Genomic DNA, 19845 nt, shown 5'->3' with positions numbered 1-19845 from the left:
CACACACACACACACACACACACACACACACACACACAGACAAAACATACACATGCATACAAAGAAAGTCACAATTTCGTAAATGTATAAACACTGACATAGACTCACATGTAATACACACAAATACAAATGCATATGCACAGACTCACAAACACAGTCATACACATACAAATGTATTCAGCTCTTTATTGACTATGCACAACTCAGCTATCTTTTTGAAATCAAATGAAGAAATACAAAAATATACCATCAGTAATATATATATATATATATATATATATATATATATATATATATATATTTATTATTATTTATTTATTTATTTATTTAAATTTGTTGACCGGGAGTATCCGACTGGACGTGGGTCCATTTTCAGCAGAGGCCCGGGGAGAAAAGCTCCACAGTAAAATAAACAGACAGTAGTTATATTGGATTACATAGCGATTAACAATTTAACATAGAAATTACTTACAACATATTTACAGATGAAGAACATAGTACATCAGTAGACAACTAGAATCTTTATCTGTGAAGTACATAACAGGCATTAACAAATGTAACAATGAGAAGTTCCTGCTGTATAATAAGTACTAGGCTTATGAGCATCTGAGCTTGCTATCATCAAGATAGTTAGTGGAGGTGAAAGAAAGGTAGTAGTTGGATGGGGTGGATGATATTAGAGTGGGAGTTGCAAGGGCATAGCCAGCATGTTTTAGGTGCGCTTTTAATAAAGTTTTGAAGTTGGTGCATGATGGCACGGAGGTAATTGTGGGTGGGAGTGAGTTCCATAATTTGGCTATGGCGCAAGAGAATAGTGCTTCACCAGCAGAGTTATTGGCTTTAGTGATCTGCAAGTGATTTTGTTGCTGGATCTTAGTGGTCTGGTGGTGCGATAGGGTTGGAGTAGATTCTGGAGGGATGGGACATTTAGTGGATGGTTTACTAGTTTGTGGGCGAGTGAGAGTTGATACCACTGAAGGAGGTGAGGGAGTTCAAGCCAGCCCAGTTCAGCAAGTGAGAGACAGTGGTGACTACGGTAGGATGCCCCTGTGGCGAATTTGGCGATTTTGTTGTAGCAGGTCTCTAGCTTGTTTAGATCGCATTGCCTTAGGTTGGTATATACTGGAGAGGCATAAAGTAGGGTGGAGATAAGGTGGGAATTTGCTATTGAAATCTTTGCTGCTTTGGTGAGAAATTGTTTATTTCTGTATAATGCTCCTAGTTTTTTGTAGACTTTTTTTATGGTCATGGATATGTGAATGTCAAATTTTAGTTTATTGTCTATTTCCACTCCAAGCAATTTGGTGTGTTCAGTTGGGTATATAGTGGTGTTGTCTTTTGCTGTGATGTTAAAGTGAGAGTTGTTTTGAGTATGTTTGGTGGGTTGGAAGATGAGTAGTTTAGTTTTGTTTGGGTTGAGTATTAATTGGGCATCGGATAACCATGTTTCAACAGAGGAAAAGGCTTCCTGTGTGACTTTTTGCAGTTTGGGTAGGGACAGGGCTGAGCAGATGATGGTCGAGTCATCTGCGTATTGGATGAGTGTGCCATGTTTGATATATAAAAAAAAAAAAAAAAAAAAATATATATATATATATATATATATATATATATATATGTGTATATGTTGTTCACTGATGCGAGACACATGAAATGCAAAGTATTAAAGCTCTTCCCCATACACATACAGACACACAGATATACATATACACACACACACACGCACACACAAACAAACACACACACACACACACACACACACACACACACACGTGCGAGCGTACGCACACACACACACACATGCACACACACACAAATCACTTTCCAGCCAGCAGTTTGTACAACTCAACTTATGATCACAGGCAGCCCTACAATATATTCAGCAGCTCCTTTAAGTTAATTTTTAATTCATTAATGAAAAGGAATCTGTTTGATATTACTCTGTATCTTGCCTAAGTGTCAGCAATGTATTATCTAAGACTTGACTATGGATTATTACTGGATTGCTCTTCTGAACTGCTGCTATGTTTAGCTACTATATTAGCGCTGGATAAGCCAAAGGTTTATTGCGGATTAGAGAAAATCCACCTCCATCCTATTAGTTGCCTGTTATGAAATGCTTTGAATGTAGAGATCAGGTGACACCATGACAAGTGTCAATTTTGGTAAGTCGTAATGCAGATCAGAGAAGTAATAACAGGCCTTTCCACTTTGCGTGTCTGGCTGCCGAATGTGAAGGGAAAAGGCAGTGTGTGAACTGCATCAGCAGTGCCCTGCAGTAACAGCAACCTGCTCTGGGATTTGACAGGACTTGTTTGGCTGCAAAAATAGAACAGAACAGAAAGTAACTGGTAGATCCTGAAGGAAAAAACAGGGGTTAAAAAACTGAAAAAAAACCCATTTTTATAGTGTTGTTAGAATAGTATATTAAAATATCTAAATAATGTTTTGCTGAATTAAACTGGAAGCTTATTTAAAAAAAATCAGTAAAATGTATATTTCACTTAGAAAGAGAATGCCTACAGTGTTAGGATAAAAGATGTTATTCTTCCTTCAGCATACGTGTCTTACTAGACATAATCTGCAGATGTCAGTGTGTGTGTGTGTGTGTGTGTGTGTGTGTGTGTGTGTGTGTGTGTGTGTGTGTGTGTGTGTGTGCGCGTAGCTGAGAAGAAGGATGAATGAAAAATACATGTATGTAGCCAGTGGAAAAATAAAACAGAGAGACAGAAGCAAATGCATAAAATGTTGCAATGTATTCTTTCACTGGCATTATAAACAGAAATCCTATTTCCATACAAAGATTCTATACCGAGATGTATATGGCTCTGCTTGTTCTCAGGTTTTTCTGCCCCTATCACATTGGGAAACCAGTCTGGCCTAGCCTCCCTCCATGCTTTTTAAAGATGAAGGAAGATGCTGTGAAATCTGGTTTACATATTGCACTATTTTAAAGAAAAGTGAGAAAAGCATTCATTTCATATGTGGGATGTGTACCCCCAGCATTCACTGCCCATCTAGACCCTTTAATTGTAATGTATTTTTCAAATGCTACATTCGTTTTACATCTGTTTGTTAATACTATGCATTTTTTAATATTCTCTTTATTGCAAATTTTCAGTAAATACATTTACATGAATGTCTACAAAAAAGAAAAGTACAGAAAGAGAAAAAAAAAAAAAAAAAGAAAAGAAAACATTACAAAACCATTGAGTATTTACATAAAGGACATGTACACCAAACAGAAACTATATACAGTCATACATTGCCCAGAACAAGCTATATACATCATGAACAACATGGTAGAATCTCATGGTATCTACGAAAGGAAAGTATTCATTTTAATATATGATCAGATAAAAACTATGCATGCATTTCTACTCCAAGTACTTACTCATCCTAAACAAACAAAAGATCAAATCTTCCCTGTATTGATTTGATGATTATTTCTTTGTACATTTGTAGGAAGTGACAGAAATAGAAAGAATAATAGAATTTATAACATTCCAGAACAAATCAAACCTGCAACCTCTTTCAAATGATGTATATACGCGCACACACACACACACACACACACACACACACACACACACACACACACACGCACGCATGCACATACACACACACACACACACACGCACGCACGCACACACACACATGCACACCAAAATGTTTTCACTTAATAAAACATATGGTCTTAGCAGAAAACACTTAAAAAATATAATAAAATTTGTCAGCAAGAATGGGTTTGATCATATTTGATTTTTAGCAAAAGATCCAGAGTAGCATAACTCTGCTACTGACCACAACTTTGCAATATAACAATCTCACAAAGGTGTCATTTCCATTTTTTTCTCTACAAATATTTTGGTGATTCCCCATCAGATGGTACTAGGATCATTTAACTGAATGACTTTCATGAAAGGTACTTAGAGAGAAATGTCAGTCTTCTAAGGACTATAGCAATCTGCATGACGTGTATCTGATCAGGAATGCAGAAGTGCTTAGTTTTTAAGTTAAACAAAATCAGCACTCTTATGATTAACAAAAATACTACACAGAAATGTAACTTACTGTGTTGCCTAAATAGTCAGTATTGGACTGTCATTAGACTCAAACCTCACCATTTCTGGAACACTCCCTTCCAAAGAGGCAACATTCATCTGTTAAAGGTATTCTGTAGTGTTTGACACTGACAATATTTAAAGCCAGATCACATATTTTTGCTGTTTCTAAAATATTGAGATACTATGTTAATATAACATAAAGCAGGCCAACAGAAGGAAACGGAGCTATCTGGAATTTCTGAAGCTGCTGCTACCATGGGGGTATCTGGCTTGCCAAAATATTGCAGCTTGACCCAGGCAGCGGTCCCTTCCACTGTCCTGCTCTTGCTTATAGTGGCTCAATTTTTTTAAAGGATTAATTTCTTTCATAATGTTATAGCCATACTAGCATCTCATTCCATCTTTCTGTGACTTTATTTATGAAGTATTTCCTTACATTTGAGTTAAAATGGGGTCCTGTAATTTGGCAGTCATGTTACATCCTGCCTGTCCTGTAAACCTTAATCCCATCATGCATTCCTTTTAATAATTTAAATGTACATATTAAGTCTCTCTCTCTTTCTCTCTTCCATCTGCACTGCAGTAGAATGAAGTCAAACCCCCTAATCCAGTCTTCACACTCCTTTTTCTCTACCCTACACTGTCCTGATTGCCATTCATTGTACTTCCTCCAGTAGTATAATGTATTTCCCTCTGTAAAGCCCCCAGCACAGTATGTAATATTCCAGCTCTGGTCTTACAGAAACTTGATAAAAGGGTATCCTCCCCTTCTTATATCTCGCTGAGAGAGGGGGTATCATCACCTTATTTCTTGATGTCACACCCAAAAATATGTACCCTGATATTTGCTTCCTCCTGCTGTTGTCCTCTTGCAGTAAACCCTGCAGTTCACACTTTCTGTAATAATATGTTAAATAAATAAATAATCCCCCCAAATCTTTCTCTTGTTCTGGGTATTTGAAGCTGTCCCCCAGAAGCGCATATTGCACCCTGAAGCATCCTTTTCCAGATGCAGCTCATTGCGCTTGGAATGCCTGAAGAAGAGCTGATACCACTCAGTAGTTGTTTTTAGAACTTTCACATCACTTGTCAGGCTTACAACCTGATCAGATACAATACCCACCCAAATTTTAATGTCAATGTATAAAGATGAATCCAATTTTTCTATGCTCTGTGTGAAATTAGACTCTTCTGAACACCTATTGTCACTACCCTCCCAGCTCATCTCTTTTTCTTGTCCTCTAACCACTATGCTACTTACTTTGCTTAATAACTCCTTCTAACCCCCCCACCCCATTTTTGCAGGAAGCTGGCAGTGGATTGACCCAAAGGTTCTGCTGAAGCATTGATAAATCCTGTTTACAAGTTTAGTCAAAGAATTTGGTTAGGCTAATATGATAGGACCTTCTTGCTGTGAATCCATGAGGGGAATTCATTACCAAACCTCTCTGCTTGAGGAACATTCTACATCTGCTGAATCCTTGATAAATCCTGTTTACAAGTTTGCATCAGTTAACCTCTCTGGCATCTTAGTCACAGAATTTGATGAGGCTAATATGATAGGACCTTCTTGCTGTGAATCCATAAGGGAAATTCATTACCAGACCTCTCTGCTTGAGGAACGTTCTACATCTTCACTTCACACATCCTCCAATGTTTTCATAACTACCATCCTCAGGATCCCTGGCTGATAAGTTCTGGTACTCCGCATTGCTCTGCCTTTCTAGCCAGAGAGTACAACAGTCTGTTTCCAAACTCCCAGGACTAGTCCCATTCCTCAAAAGGCTGTTAAAGAGCTTTACCAGAGGTTCAATAGTATTCAAGCAGCTTTTTCAGGATCTCGGGTGGAATAAGCACCATGTCCAAGAAACTTCTCCTCCATTAGTGCCCGTAACCCCTTCCTCACTCCCTTGGCTATGACAACCTATTAGCAGAGGATGAATCTGTGGTTGTCATGAATTTTTGTTTTATAGTTTTTCTGTCTCATATAAAAAAATAAATGACCATCATAATTGATCCCTCAGCACCAATGACCCCTGATGCAGATGGTATTTGTGAGACTGCCACTATACCTCCTACACAGACTTACATCCACTTTGATCCTCCCTATTCCCACTTCAGTGTTTCATTTGCCATGTCATTCTTTCCCACTTGGACCGATAAATTTGATGGTTATATAGACAATGATATAGGTACAGATATATTAGTGCCCTTTCTTTTCCCAACAATTTTGGCAATTAACTGCTGAGGGTTAATTCTGAAACCATTTCCACCTGTTCAAGCTAACCCTGACACCCTTTTCTCCACTTAATAACCAAGTCCCCTACTACCAGGACCCCCTCTGTTCCATCTCAGCTAAGCCTTCTTGCCCCCTGTGACTGCTCTTTTCCTTCTCTTCATAATAAATCTCTGTCCTTCTCTGTCTGTCCTCTTCCCTCCTGCTCTTTCTCCAATGCCCCCTCATGCCTGGCCTTCTTTAATTTCACCACCCTATTTTATCTTCCTGTGTCTGCCGGCTCTATGCCAGCTCCTGTCCCCCACCTCTCTCTTTGCTCTCCCCATTCTCCTTCTTGTCTACCCCCTCATTCGTACTTGCTCCCCTGTCTACTTATGCCCAAGTTCTACTCTTTTCATCTTGTCCCCTTTCATACCTTATCCTGTCTCCTGCAATCTGTTATCAGCCTTGCTAGGTCCCTACTCTACTAAATAGGATCACGGGAGTTCCAAGGTAACTGAACTGTTAGGCCATTTACACTTTGCCAGTACCCGCCCTTAGGCACTGCGTCTCTTCTCAAGAAGGCCAAGGCAGTCATACCAGAAGGGAGTTTATGAATGCCCATCCAGTTGTTCAGCTCCTTTTTAAAGGCAGACAATGTGTCACAATACTTAACTTAAAGAGGGAGTTTGTGCCAGAGAAGGGGTAGGTGCTGCGTAACAAATCTATCCCTCCTCCTTGTCTTATTAATTTGCTGATGTAGATTTAGATCTCTGCCCCTAGTGTTACCTGGAATGTTTGGGATCACAATGGAGATCTACACCCCTCACTATCAAGAAGATAAAACACCCACCCCCCACCTGAAATAAAAAACCCACAGTAAGGACTGAAATAAAAAACAAAAAAAAGAACTAAGACTAGTGTGGTCTCCACTTCTAAGAAGGCTGTGGGCGAAAAATCTAGCCCAAGCCTTGAAACTTTCAAAGACCCACACTTATAAACCTACAGCAGGCAAAAGCAAACAAAATCAGCACCTGCACCAAATGCACAAAATCAAAAACAAAGAAGCCCCCAACCTGGTGCAAACCCCAGCCAAAAGGCACCCCCTCAAAAAAGAGGACACTACAAGACAAAAGGAAAAGCTTAAGGTAAAGACACCCTTGATAAAAATAAAAAAAACCATAAAGACTCTTAAACTCATAAGAGAAAAAAAAAAATCCAAAAAAAAAAAAATAGAAAAATAAAGAAAATCATAAAAAGACAATCATAAGGCCTTCTTTAGCTATGTTAGAAACCTGGGAAAGATAAGAAGATATTAAAAGAAATAAAAGAGATTTGATATCTGACATAAAGACAGACACAGCTGGCACAATACTGTCGGGTTAGTTCCCAACCCCTCCCCTCCCCCCCCCAAGATACAGAGCGACATATACCCGACCCAATCCAGTCCAGCCCAAGTGAGAACTGCTCTCTCAAAAGAAAAACAACAGCGTGCAAGCATGGGATGCATGTCCGGCATGGGCTCTGTGGCTGCTAATAGACAGAAATTAAACCCACAGCTAGGACAGCTGTTGAAAACAACGATCTTACCTCTGGATGTGTAGGGCAGGGAGTGGCTGCCTGCAAAGCAAACCACCACACCTGTGGGCCTCCACACACCTACCACAACCACCGACCTGAGAAATTATTGGCTGCAGCTCAAAGCCATGGAGAGGATCATAATGGACCTCATAAATAATAAATAAAGACATAGGGAATTTGACTTTGGATCTGCAGCATTTTTTGGCTTTTTTCAATGGCAGATCATGCCTTTAAACTTGGTTGACTTTTTCGAGCATCACCAGCCATTGAGATGAGGAAAGGCAACAGCCTCCCTCGATCTGGCGATCTGGATAAGGCCTTAATACCAATACCATATCATTGATTGAAAAACTCATCAAAATAAAATGTCCATACATCACAAGATGGGTTGCAAACTGGCACTGGCAAACTGACACAGTGACAGAACCCACAGGGTCAAAGCTGCTCAAGCTTCAAAAGCCTGGTGTAGTGTCGTCCCAGTCACTCAGTCCAGCCTGCCCCTCTTGTTTTGCATCTACTTTTCAAAAGTGGGAGGTTACAGGAGACAGGTTATGTGAGACACAGGCAATGCAGCAGATGACAAACTTTGACACATAGTAGAAACAACATTGACACAGATATCCTTCAGAGAATGGATAACAGCAGGATAACTGAGCCAGAGCCATGGCCCAAAATGCAATGCCAAAAATGCTGAAAATACCCTAAATACCCTTACAAGGTTACCTAAGGTTAAAATAGTGGCAAAAAACTGAGCACAGAAGAAGTCATCAGGGAGTTGGGGACCCAGGTTGATTGTAGTCTGTCATTCGACACCCCATGTAGTAAAGTAGTTAGGAGAAGACCTTCTACATTGCCCACCTTATCATGAAGGATCTCATCTAGATCAAGGGAGGTCATAGTCTCCTTTACTCATCACTCATCAGACCAATGATTGAGTACAATGCCCCATTGTAAATGTATCTGACCCGACACTTGCAGCAGCTGGAGAGGCCACAAAAGCAAAAGGAAAAAGGTCTCAAAAGTCTCAAAATGCTGTCCGACTGAAGCTGACTGAAAGAACTCCAGCTCTATTTTGCTTGCTCAGAGGTGAGAGGTGACCTTTAAACATAAACATACAAGGCCAACATTTGATGAATATGATGAATATGCAAAATCTAGATCCAAAAAATATCCATCCCGGAGACAAAAGCAACAAAAACTTAGCATTAATAGGGCGTGCTGGAGGATAGATTCATCACCAAAGACTCCCTAAAGAGCTGGATGCTGTGGGAACACATACTCCCAGAGCACCCTGGCAGAGCCTTCCTCAAGAAATCTTGACCAATGGATGATGGATGAGAGGAGAATATACCCCCCCAGGGACCTCTCCAGTGTCACTGCACAGAACAAAAATAATGAAAAATAATCCCCATAGTTCCCTAAAGGTAAAGCCACAAAAAAGCGATGCTAGGCTTGTAAATGCCCTCGGGCAGATAGCCTAGTATGAACCTATGAACCTATGAACCTATGAAGTATAAGTACTGGATGACTGGATCCCTTATAGCCCTATAAGATAGGCACAAATCACCCCTAAGGCATCTATATGACACTGTGGCTCTCTTGGTAATTCAAGTCTCTTAAGCCCTGATCTTTTTAGTTACAAACCCCTGGGGTCTTTCTAATTGCTTGATTTGCTTCATAAGAGATATCCCAAAGAGAGTGTTGCAGTCAGTGATGGGTCTTATCAGTGCGGAGTACAAAGGGATGAGGAGTTCTGATCCAGAAGAAATGCATTTAGCAATAAGTTGCACAAGGTAAAAAAAAAATCCTAACCACTGTTGCAACATGACGGCCAAATGTGATATCCACCCAAGTACTTAGGTCTCTCATAACATTTTCATTTTGAAATAGTATGTTATCAGTGCTGTAAACAGGAGCTGGGATCCTTATCAAATGCTACAATGTTGCACTTTTTGCATTGAGTCTGATCACAATTTTAGTACTTTACTGTTGACAAGTGTAAGGTCCTGTTGGTGTGCATATATGATAGAGGGGGACTTGATGAAATCTCCTAGCTTGCAATCATCTGCAAACTATGTTGTCCAGAGAGTATTATTTGATAAGTGAAGATCGAAGAAGTAAATATTAAGCAGCAGAGGTCCCAGAAATTATACCTGCAGAACTCCACTGGTCGCCTTCATGCTCTCAGAGAATGCACCCTCCCCCCACCTGTCATTGCTTGAGTTCTGTCTCTAAGCCAGTTAGCTATTCAATTCACCTAACATTAAACAGGTCAGTTTGGACGTCCTTCAATTTGTATATTGTATTTGCATATGGTATGGTATCAAGTCCTTGGGGAGGTCAAGACAAGTTACACTGGGTGGACAGCTAGTCCACAATCTACAGCCTGAGTAACTATCCCTCAGAAGTTCACAAAATTCATTAAACATGATCTACCCTTGACAAAATCAAATTGCCAGGTAGGGGGTCAGGTCTGATAAGATTTTTGATACCATAGTTAATTAAGTCACTTATGATACATTCCATGGCTTTGCATACAAAACTCATTAGGCTCATGGGTCTGTAATTCCTGTGGCCTGAGGTGAGGCCACCCTTGTGGAATGGTAACACAATAGCTGTGTACCAATCCCATGGAGCAGAGAGAGTTGACAGGCGCAGATTGAACAGTTTGAGGAGTGGCTCCACCAATGCTTGCTTAGTGCTATTAATTATTGTCATATCTCAAGGACAAGGTATTCTTTGTTTTGGAGCGTACCATCAGTACATGTTCTTTCGTAATGGTTGGTGGCTTGATTCCATCAGGGATAAGTGAGTTTGGAATGGATGCCTCATAGGTTCATAGGTGTATACTAGGCTAATGACCACTAGAGCCCTTAAAAGTCGAGCTGTGCAACCGAAATGTGACTCACAAATTTGATTTATATAATTTCCATGATAATTCTTTCCATGCTTTGCAAATAAAAATATTCAGACTAATTGTCTGTAGTTTTCAGGAGCTGCTGAAGGTCTTCCCTTATGAAGGGGGATGACTGTCACAGTCCTTCATTCATGTGACACAAACCTTGTTTTAAGACTATAGTTAAATAATGACTCCAGGCGTACTGATAAGTTGTATTTCAGACTGTTTAAGAGGCATCCTGGGATGTTACCAAGGGCCATTGAGACCATGTTCAAGCCTTTAGCTAGCACAGCCAATATGTCCTCCCTAGTTATAGCTGAAGGGTTTATATTTGAGGGTATTTTTTGGGGGGATGGTTGAGGGTGAGATGGAGTTAAAGTTGAAACAGAATTTGCCCTCTAACAGGTTCACTATATTGCCAGGCTTGGTGAATGTGGCACCATTAACCATCAGTTCAGCACATTGCTGTGTGCTGCCCTTGAGTTTTCTAACAAAACTGAAGAAGTTCTTATGGTTATCTTTCACTTGGGAGGTTATCTTAACCTCAAAGATGGCTCTTCTTGACCTAACTAGCCCTCTTAGTTGACTGTTTAATTTGATGACAGAGTTTTTATTTTTATAGGAATTACCCTTCCTAATTTTGGAAATATTTTTTTTCCTTTTGTTATTTATCCTGTTTAATTTGGGATACCACCAGGACAGTTTGTTTCTAGGGCAAGTCCTGGGCTTACTTCTGGTAGGTGCGACAGCCTCTATGCTGCCATTGACATGGTTGTAGAGTTTCTGAGAGCAGTTCAGCGTTGACTGCTGTATTCTCAGGGATTGGATGGGCACTGAATTTTGACAAGCCATCACTTAATAAAAGGTAATTATCTTTGGAATAGTTGCTAACTGTTATTAGTTTTAATGGGATTATAGAGTTGATTTTGATTTTGAAGGAGACAAATTTATGGTTGGACCTTATCAGGGAGGGTGAAACCTTGGGGGGGGGCAGCATTCTCCCATATTTGGAAGGCTAAGGTCCAGTATGTTGAAGCCTCTACTGGGTGTATTCATTCTTTGGTCAAAGGTATTTGTATTTACAAAGTCCAGAAATCTCTGTGCCTATAGATTTGAGGTTGCATAGGAGTCACAATTTATACATGATGGTTAATTATAGTCTTCCATGACTAGGGTTTTAGGTTAGATGGTATTTGTCTTTGGTAGGTCCAAGTATGCATTGGGACATAGTAAGTGATCTATAGCTGGCTAGGATGTGGTACAGGATTTTGTCTATGGTGATTTGCACATGTACAAACTCCAGCACATCATCTTGTCTGACCACCCTAGTGGTATGCTGGATCATGTTGTACATTGAGACACCTCCACCTTTAGCACTTGTCTGTAAAGCTACTGGTCTAAAAGTATGTAAGGCACTGAAACCTTGCATGGACAGGTTACTCTCTGCCACTTTAAACTGTATCTCAGTAACTGCTCACATCTATATTCTCGAGCATGAGGAGGGCTTGGAGGGAGTGTAGTTTTTTTAGGCTCCTGGCATTGAGCAGGAACACAAAGAGATTCATTTGGGTTGATTTTGCTAAATCAGTAGGTTTGTCGATTTAGCATTGCCTAAAAAATGGTACTAAGGGGTTGGATAAAGTTTTAGCCAATTTTCAAAAGCCTAGAGAGGAAATGTGCAGACCATCCATGACAAAGCTGTTAACCTTGTCCTCCCAAGGTAACAAACATTGGCTCCTCTTAGGATTACACCAGAAAGACATACAGTTATTGACGTTAAAAATGGTAATATGCTGGTCACTGCTAGGTTCATACCAGCCTGGGACACATAGTGTGAGAGCTCCATAATGTCTCTCTTGATATAGTCCAGGGAGGTACAGCTCTGGTCATTAACACCTACATGGACTATGATGGAATGAAAATGGTACCTGTGGTGTAATGATGTGAGCGCTTATGATATTTGGCTGATCCTGGCTCCAGATAAACAACTAACAGTTATTGTCTCCTTGTTTAGCCTGGTTAGAGGGGCGTCAGTATATCTTACAATGGAGTCCCCTATGATGACAGTCCTTAGAACTTGCCTTAGGGGCTTAGTATTGGGTGCTCCACTGAGAGTGACTGTACGTCATGTTAGGTTTTGTTTTTTCTGAGTGCCTTTGGGCTTGCTGAGGCATAGCTTTGACAATGCGTGGTCTAGGCAAACTCTGTTGTTTGGGAAAATTGCTTTTAAGTGCCTCAGCATATGTTTGTCTATGTGTGTGCTGTGTGCTATGTGAGTGTTGTTTGTGTGGATTCAACAACATGATGTGCACTTGTATGCAAGAGTTTAGCCACCAGTGTCATTGTGTAAGTACACCTCTCACATAGTGTGTCTGCATCGGTAAACATGAGACAGTTGCTACATTGCCTCACAATAACCATATCCACCAAGCTGGCTACAGAGAAGTTAGGAAATTGCATATCCATACTATGCAGTCCTTTGACTGGTGATCTACAAGGGGGTAGTGTATTGGGGTTAGAAGAGTATTAAGGGTGCATTATTGGTGCAGACTAATAAGGATGCTTTACTGGGGCAGATTACACTTGAAAGTACTCAGTTCTACTAACTTTAATGTTTACACAATACTGACCTACTAAATCTGTAGGTATTTACACTTGATGCCCAACTAGCTGCTTTAAGTTTGCTGGCATACAAGGTATTTGTTCTATACTACTGCTTTACACGGTACAGTTTTATGATCAGTTCTACAGGGAAAATTTGCTTTCTGTATATTTGCTACTGTACAGGGCACTGCTAATCCATACAGATATATAAAGTTTATAGCAGCACAGAAAAAAACAGGAAACTAACTAATGCAACCTCTGGACAATAAAATGAGTACAATACGAGTCATTTTGTATATTTCCCAACTCAGGCAGAACAGACAAACACCTCCTGCCCTGAGATGAATAAACCCGCTCTTCCTAATGTAAAAACACAGTAGAAGAGACCCCACAAGTGCAATGCTACCATAATCCAATTAAACAGTTAGCTGGAAATCCCTTCATGAGTGAAGTTGGCAGTAACTTTATTTGCTAGAATGTTAGCAAAGTCCACTAGATCAGACTGGATAGTGCCACTGTGAGTAAGTTTGATACAATGGTACATGTCATTTCTGGTAGTTGGTGCAGAGGTTAAGGTTGTGAGCTCTAATTCCTATGGTACAGGGTTTGATTCCCTCAGCCCTTGTTTGCCTATTGTATGACCTTAAACAAGTTACTTAACCAGACACTGTTCCTGGAAAGGACCTTTTTGTCCAGCTGGCTTACTAGTTAACAAATGGGTGTTAATGTTTTTTTGTCTGGCAGATGGCATATAGATTAAGGGCTGTGAGCTGTAGTTCCTGTGGCACAGGGTTTGAGTCCCTCGGGCCTCTTTTGTCTGTTGTCTGACCTTGAACAAGTCACTTAATCAAAAAGTTCTTAGGGACAACTGGGAATGTGGATTTGCCTCCTCAATGGTCCCCTGGACTGCAAACCTTATAACTACCTATGAACCTATTTCTTATTTTTCTGACATAAATAAATAAATCTCTGTGGCTGTCTTTAGCTTATGTGGTTAGTCTAAGTTCATGGGAGCTTTTGCTTTCCTTATGTCCTTTTTTAATTTCTTATCTAGCTGTTTGATTACCTCCATAATTTAGGGGTCATTTGTTCAGTTACAGAATTTTAGGAGTTTCTTCCTTTTTTAAATGGATTATTAATACTTGTGTTATAAATGTAGTAATTAGATCTTACCAACAATAAAATTAAAATGCACAAACTATAAAATGTAATCAACATTTGCTTACACTTTCACAAACAAACAAAAAACTACAATAACTAAAGATATTTATAATGGTGTCTATAAAATACAATTCATACAGTCCTCTTCATCATTTTTAACTTAATTTTAATGTCATATTTATCTAAACAGTCCTTACATTTTAACCACGTATTATAGTATGAAGTATATTTATTAGTCCTCATTTTAATCGTTGCCAATTCATATTGACAAATATCAACAGCAATATTGTTAAAGTTCTTTAAAGTATGAGTAGAGTCTTTCTTCCAATTCATAGTGATGATCTTTCTTGCGATGGCTAAAATACTCCAAAGAATAATTATTTTGAATAATTTCAGCAGGAACTGGTGTGTTAAATAAAACCAAGGATTTAGACAAATTAAATGAATCATTTAAAACAGCTTGTAACAGAAAATCTGTACTTTTCCAGCAAAGTTTTATAATTTCAAAATCATAAAACATATGATCTCAATCAGCCTTTAATTGAGAACTACATCTTCAACATATTGTCTCTTTTTATATATTAGTTCAATTGTATTATGTGATAAATGTTCTATGAAAAAAGTCCATGTAAATAATCTCCATTGTAAAGAAACAGTCGTTCTATTTGCATACATTAATAGTAACTTTTTTATTTTCTTCACTTAGATAATTTTTATTTCTAAGTGAAAAATAATTTCAGTATTTTTTATAATTTTGTAACTTTCATTATTTTATATAATGTTGATAAATAAAATTTTCCATATATATTATCATCTGATGTAAACAGAAATTCAGTGAATATAGGGATTTTATTTTTTACTGATCTTCTTCTTCTTTCGACTTTTCCCAGTTAGGGGTCACCACAGCAGATCACCTGTCTGCTCATGACTTGCAGTGGAGTTTTACAATGTCGAGTTGCCAGCCCGGTGCCCAACCTTCCACAGAAGGCACACACACACACACACTCACACCTAGGACCAATTTAGAGTGTCCAATCCACCTACAGCATGTCTTTGGGATGTGGGAGGAAACCGGAGCACCCGGTGGAAACCCATGCAACCACAGGGAGGACATGAAAACTCCACACAGAAGGCACCCCAGCCGAGGATCAAACCGGAGAACCTCTTGCTGTGAGGCGGCAATGCTAACTGCTGCACCACTGCGGTACATTAAATCAATTTTATTACTAATAGATTGTTGACAGTTTTTATGCCTAACCACCTTTCTTTATCCATTTCATATATTTTTTAAATATATTCCTTGGAATATATTTTTCCTCTATCTATAAAATGATGCCATAAATTAAATCTTTATTCTTTAAATGCATACAAGAAAAATTGGTGGAATGCACACAATTTTAGTATATGCTATGGGAAACATTGTAAAAAGCTATGGTTTATAGTCTGGGTTTTTATAAACAATTTTTTCAATAAATTTAAAAGGATGTTAGTATAACAAGAGTTTATTTTCCTACTTTTACTTTCAGTAAAAAAATCTTTATCAACTATTGAAAGTAAAAGTAGGAAAATAAACTCTTGTTATACTATCAGAGAGGGTTCTGTAACCCACAGTGATCTCAGAGTTAATCCTATTTAGCATTACTTGATTCTCTATATGCACTGCTTGATGATCTCAATGTATCTGTCTCAAGGAAATGTGGTCCATAACAAATATGAATGCCCCACTGCAGTTTCAATCAGGTATAAATTAGTGGTAAGCACAAAACCCAGGTATTGAGGGGGTGCTCTCTGTGCACCTCAACCAGGTCTTCATAATAACACAAACATGGATATGCAGGTCCAAATGTAGGAGGGCCTCAAGGTCCAAAGGTTTGCTGTATAGACTTCAAGCATTAATTAGAGCCACCTTGATATAGTCTAGAGGTAGATTTGTTTTGGAAGTTAAGTCGAGATGTCTATCAGCTGGATCCTGCCTATAAAATCCACAAGGGGGGCAGAAAATTCCTTTGCTAGTATGAAGAAGCCTTGGAATGAGAGATGTGACCAAGTTTGGCAAAGCAAGAATGGTTGTTAATCATCTAATCCCATGTTGATACATAATAGATCCTCTTAGAATAACACCAAGTGTTTAGCCCATTGTTAAAGCCCATCATTGTTCCTTTAATCCTTGGTATCATTTTTGTGATGGAAGGATTCCACCCAACACTGGTCAATTTTCTATATTTGGAACATGAGCAGAGAACTCAGTTATTTCTCTCTTTCTCTCTCCCTCTCTCACTCTCTCGATATTATTCAGGGTGTTGAGCACCAGATAATTTACCCCATTATGGGCCACCAACATGCCGTAATCATATTTGCCTGGCTTAAAGGTTACAAGAGCCCTTGTAACATCAGCATCTTGGCCCCTAAGAGTCAGATCACTATCATCCTGCCTTTATCCAGCCTCATGAATGTAGACTACATATGTCTAAGTATGGTGTCACATGTCACTAGTACATTTCTACTTATATTTGAAGATTGGTGTAATTAGCCTAGTATGTGTTGTTTCGTGGTGACTCTGCTATGTTGGATTAATCAGTGTTGCAGTGCCAGTTTACACTCAGTCTTGCACTAACTAGTCCATTGTTAAGGTTTCAAAGAGCAAATTTGAAACTGAAAGTGTCTATATGTGAGTCAATTACAGCACTGTGCACCTCAGCCCAATTATTATTAAGCTAAGGAGATAAAGTAAAAGAACCAATAGGAAGGCAGCTAAAACTCCAGCCAGTAATGTCCATCCTTTAGAAACAGTAGTAAATTATTCCCTGCCATTAAATAACCATTACTGCTCTTGGCAAATTTATACCCTAACCACAAATACAAGTAAAACTGTAATTTAATCTAAGAATAAAAGTAAATGTAGGAAAAAAGAGTGGAAAGTCACAGGGGGAAATACTTTATTTAGCAAAATGGGGATGCTATCAAATGATAAAAAGGAAGGATCTATTAATTAGACAAACAGCCAGGCTACTGTAAAATGCACAATAAGTGATAAACAGGTGAGAAATAGAGACAGTAGCAGGAAGAACACTGATTTTTCTATAGGGAGGTGCAAACGCCAACCTACTGCGCTTTCTATGTCCAAGAGTCTCATTTGAAGCTTCACAGTTCTGCTGTACACCTCACATTCTGCTGTACACCTCACATTCTGCCTCCTCAAACCACCCTGACACACAAGTTGAACACCTAACCTACTTCTTTGTTCCCTGTCTTCCAGTTTGCTTCTTTGGTTTCCCACTGTCTCATTCTTTTTCTCACTTAGATTCCATTCATCCTTACATCTTTGTGCATCTTTAAAAAGTTGATTTCCTTTCTTCCTTCTCTTCTCTTATCCCTACTCCAGTGAGTGATGTATTTTTTCCTTTCTCATTTTCCTGTAGACCTTTAATCCTAGTATTTCTGCTGCCTGCCTTACACAACTTTCACTTGTCACTTATTATGCGATACAGCACTTGTGTTGCTTAGAAACTGCTTGTATTAGAGAAAGAAAGTTATTATACACAGTGCACAATGATAGTTTAAACATGTAATTTCATAGTAATTTATTATTTTCAGTAGGCAACTAAACAGTATAAACTACAGTGCATATGATTCTAAGGGACTTTTCTTATTTTCAGTCTCAAATTATATCATTTGTCTTAAATATGACCCATTCATCTCAAGTTGTGTCATGCATTTTGGTAAAAAGAGATGAGAGTTATGCCTGTCTAAGACACTCTGCCATGGCTTATTTAATGCATTTCAGTGCCTGTGCTGTCATTCACTCAGGTCTGCTCTTGAATTTAATTTCTCTTCTTTCTGATTTACTGCTGTCCTCCTAGTGGTATGTCGTGCCTCAGAGATGTCTGTTATACAGTCTCATACCCAGAAGCATCTGATTTACCCAATTTAGTTTTCATAAGAAGTCAGACCACCAGCCACTAATCATCTTCTCTGCCTTAAGAAGTTCTTGCTAACCTTTTAAGACCACGTGTTGCATAAAATAGGTGTGGCTTCAGGAGAAGATAACTTAAGAAATTTTAAAGAAACTAGAAAAGGGGCATTTGTGGTGGTGGTGGTGGTGATAGTAATAGCAGGGGCAGGTTGGATGGTGCTGGTGAAAATAGTGGCAGTGGTTTAAACAGGAAATAGCACTTCTTGGTCTTCCAATTCGTGTCTTGGTTTGGTTAGCCAGCAGTATGTAGGCCCATCCTTTGTGGAAGATGTACTGAACTTTTAAATTAATCCCCTGCCTTTATGGTCTTTAACAAATTATTTGGTCAAGAGTTGACACTATGAAAATGTTCACAGATAAAGAACATAAGAATTGCTTCCTACCCAAACAGAGTTCCTTAAAACTTAAAATATTTAATAACAGGCAAAGTTATGCATGTCAGACTAAATAATTCATATTGTAAATTACTAATATATTTATTTATCTCTTAGTGACCTCACTCACTGACTCAAACCCAGAATAAACTGCAGCCTAAAATGCAGGTAGCAGATTGATCACCTGTTGGCTAAAACTTCAAGCAGGCATGAAACACTGGAAGACATTAAAGTCATGTTGACTTTACCGGCACTAAAATAAATTGTGTGCTTGTGATGTGTGGTCATGTGTATGTGTTATGTTTGTGTGTTTGTGCGAGTGTATGTTAGGCTGCTTTGTGCGTCTATGTTTTTGTGCAGCGCACAGCAAAATCTTTTTTTCTATTGATTTATTGGCCATATGAAGTCTTCATCCTGTCATAACATCAAATCCTGTATGAACTGTGTTTTCCCCCACTTGGCATTTCTCGCAATTCTTACTGCACCTGGAAGACAGATCCAGTATCTATCTATAATGATAGAATCGTTTCTGGCTCCAAAATGGCACAGTATGATTCTGCTAGGTCCTGCATAAGTTTGGAACTGGACATTTCCAGTTATCATACAGTATTACTTAATTAGGATTATAGTCTGATGCCTATGTCCTTCTGGCATTTGCCAGATTGCCAGTCTGAAGCTTTATATATGCTTGAAGAAGTGTGAGATCCAAGTGTATAAGTCCAACTTATTCAAAAAATAAACTGGAATCATCCAGCAAATACAGTAAATGTTGAAACTCAGTGTAATAGCATTAAAGCATTTTTCATAAATCTGGGTACTCTTCAGACATGGGGGAACTGTACCACCATACCCATGATCCATATACATATACATATACAAATACATAAACATATACATATACATATACATATATATATATATATATATATATATATATATACATATACCGACTCCAAATCATTGTACCTCTG

General features: G+C 38.8%; 1 protein-coding gene across 5 annotated transcripts in view; it reads left to right on the top strand.

Moving 5' to 3' along the window:
- ARR3 (arrestin 3) overlaps positions 1 to 19845 on the top strand; it is a 535442-nt gene that overhangs the window by 362204 nt on the left and 153393 nt on the right. The window lies entirely within an intron of this gene.

The sequence above is a fragment of the Protopterus annectens genome, chromosome 15.part0 (assembly GCF_019279795.1).
Source record: "Protopterus annectens isolate FY-2018-M chromosome 15.part0, PAN1.0, whole genome shotgun sequence".
NCBI classification, from domain to species: domain Eukaryota; kingdom Metazoa; phylum Chordata; order Ceratodontiformes; family Protopteridae; genus Protopterus; species Protopterus annectens.
The sequence above is the reverse complement of the archived record's forward strand: the minus strand, read 5'-3'. Positions and strand labels throughout refer to the sequence as shown.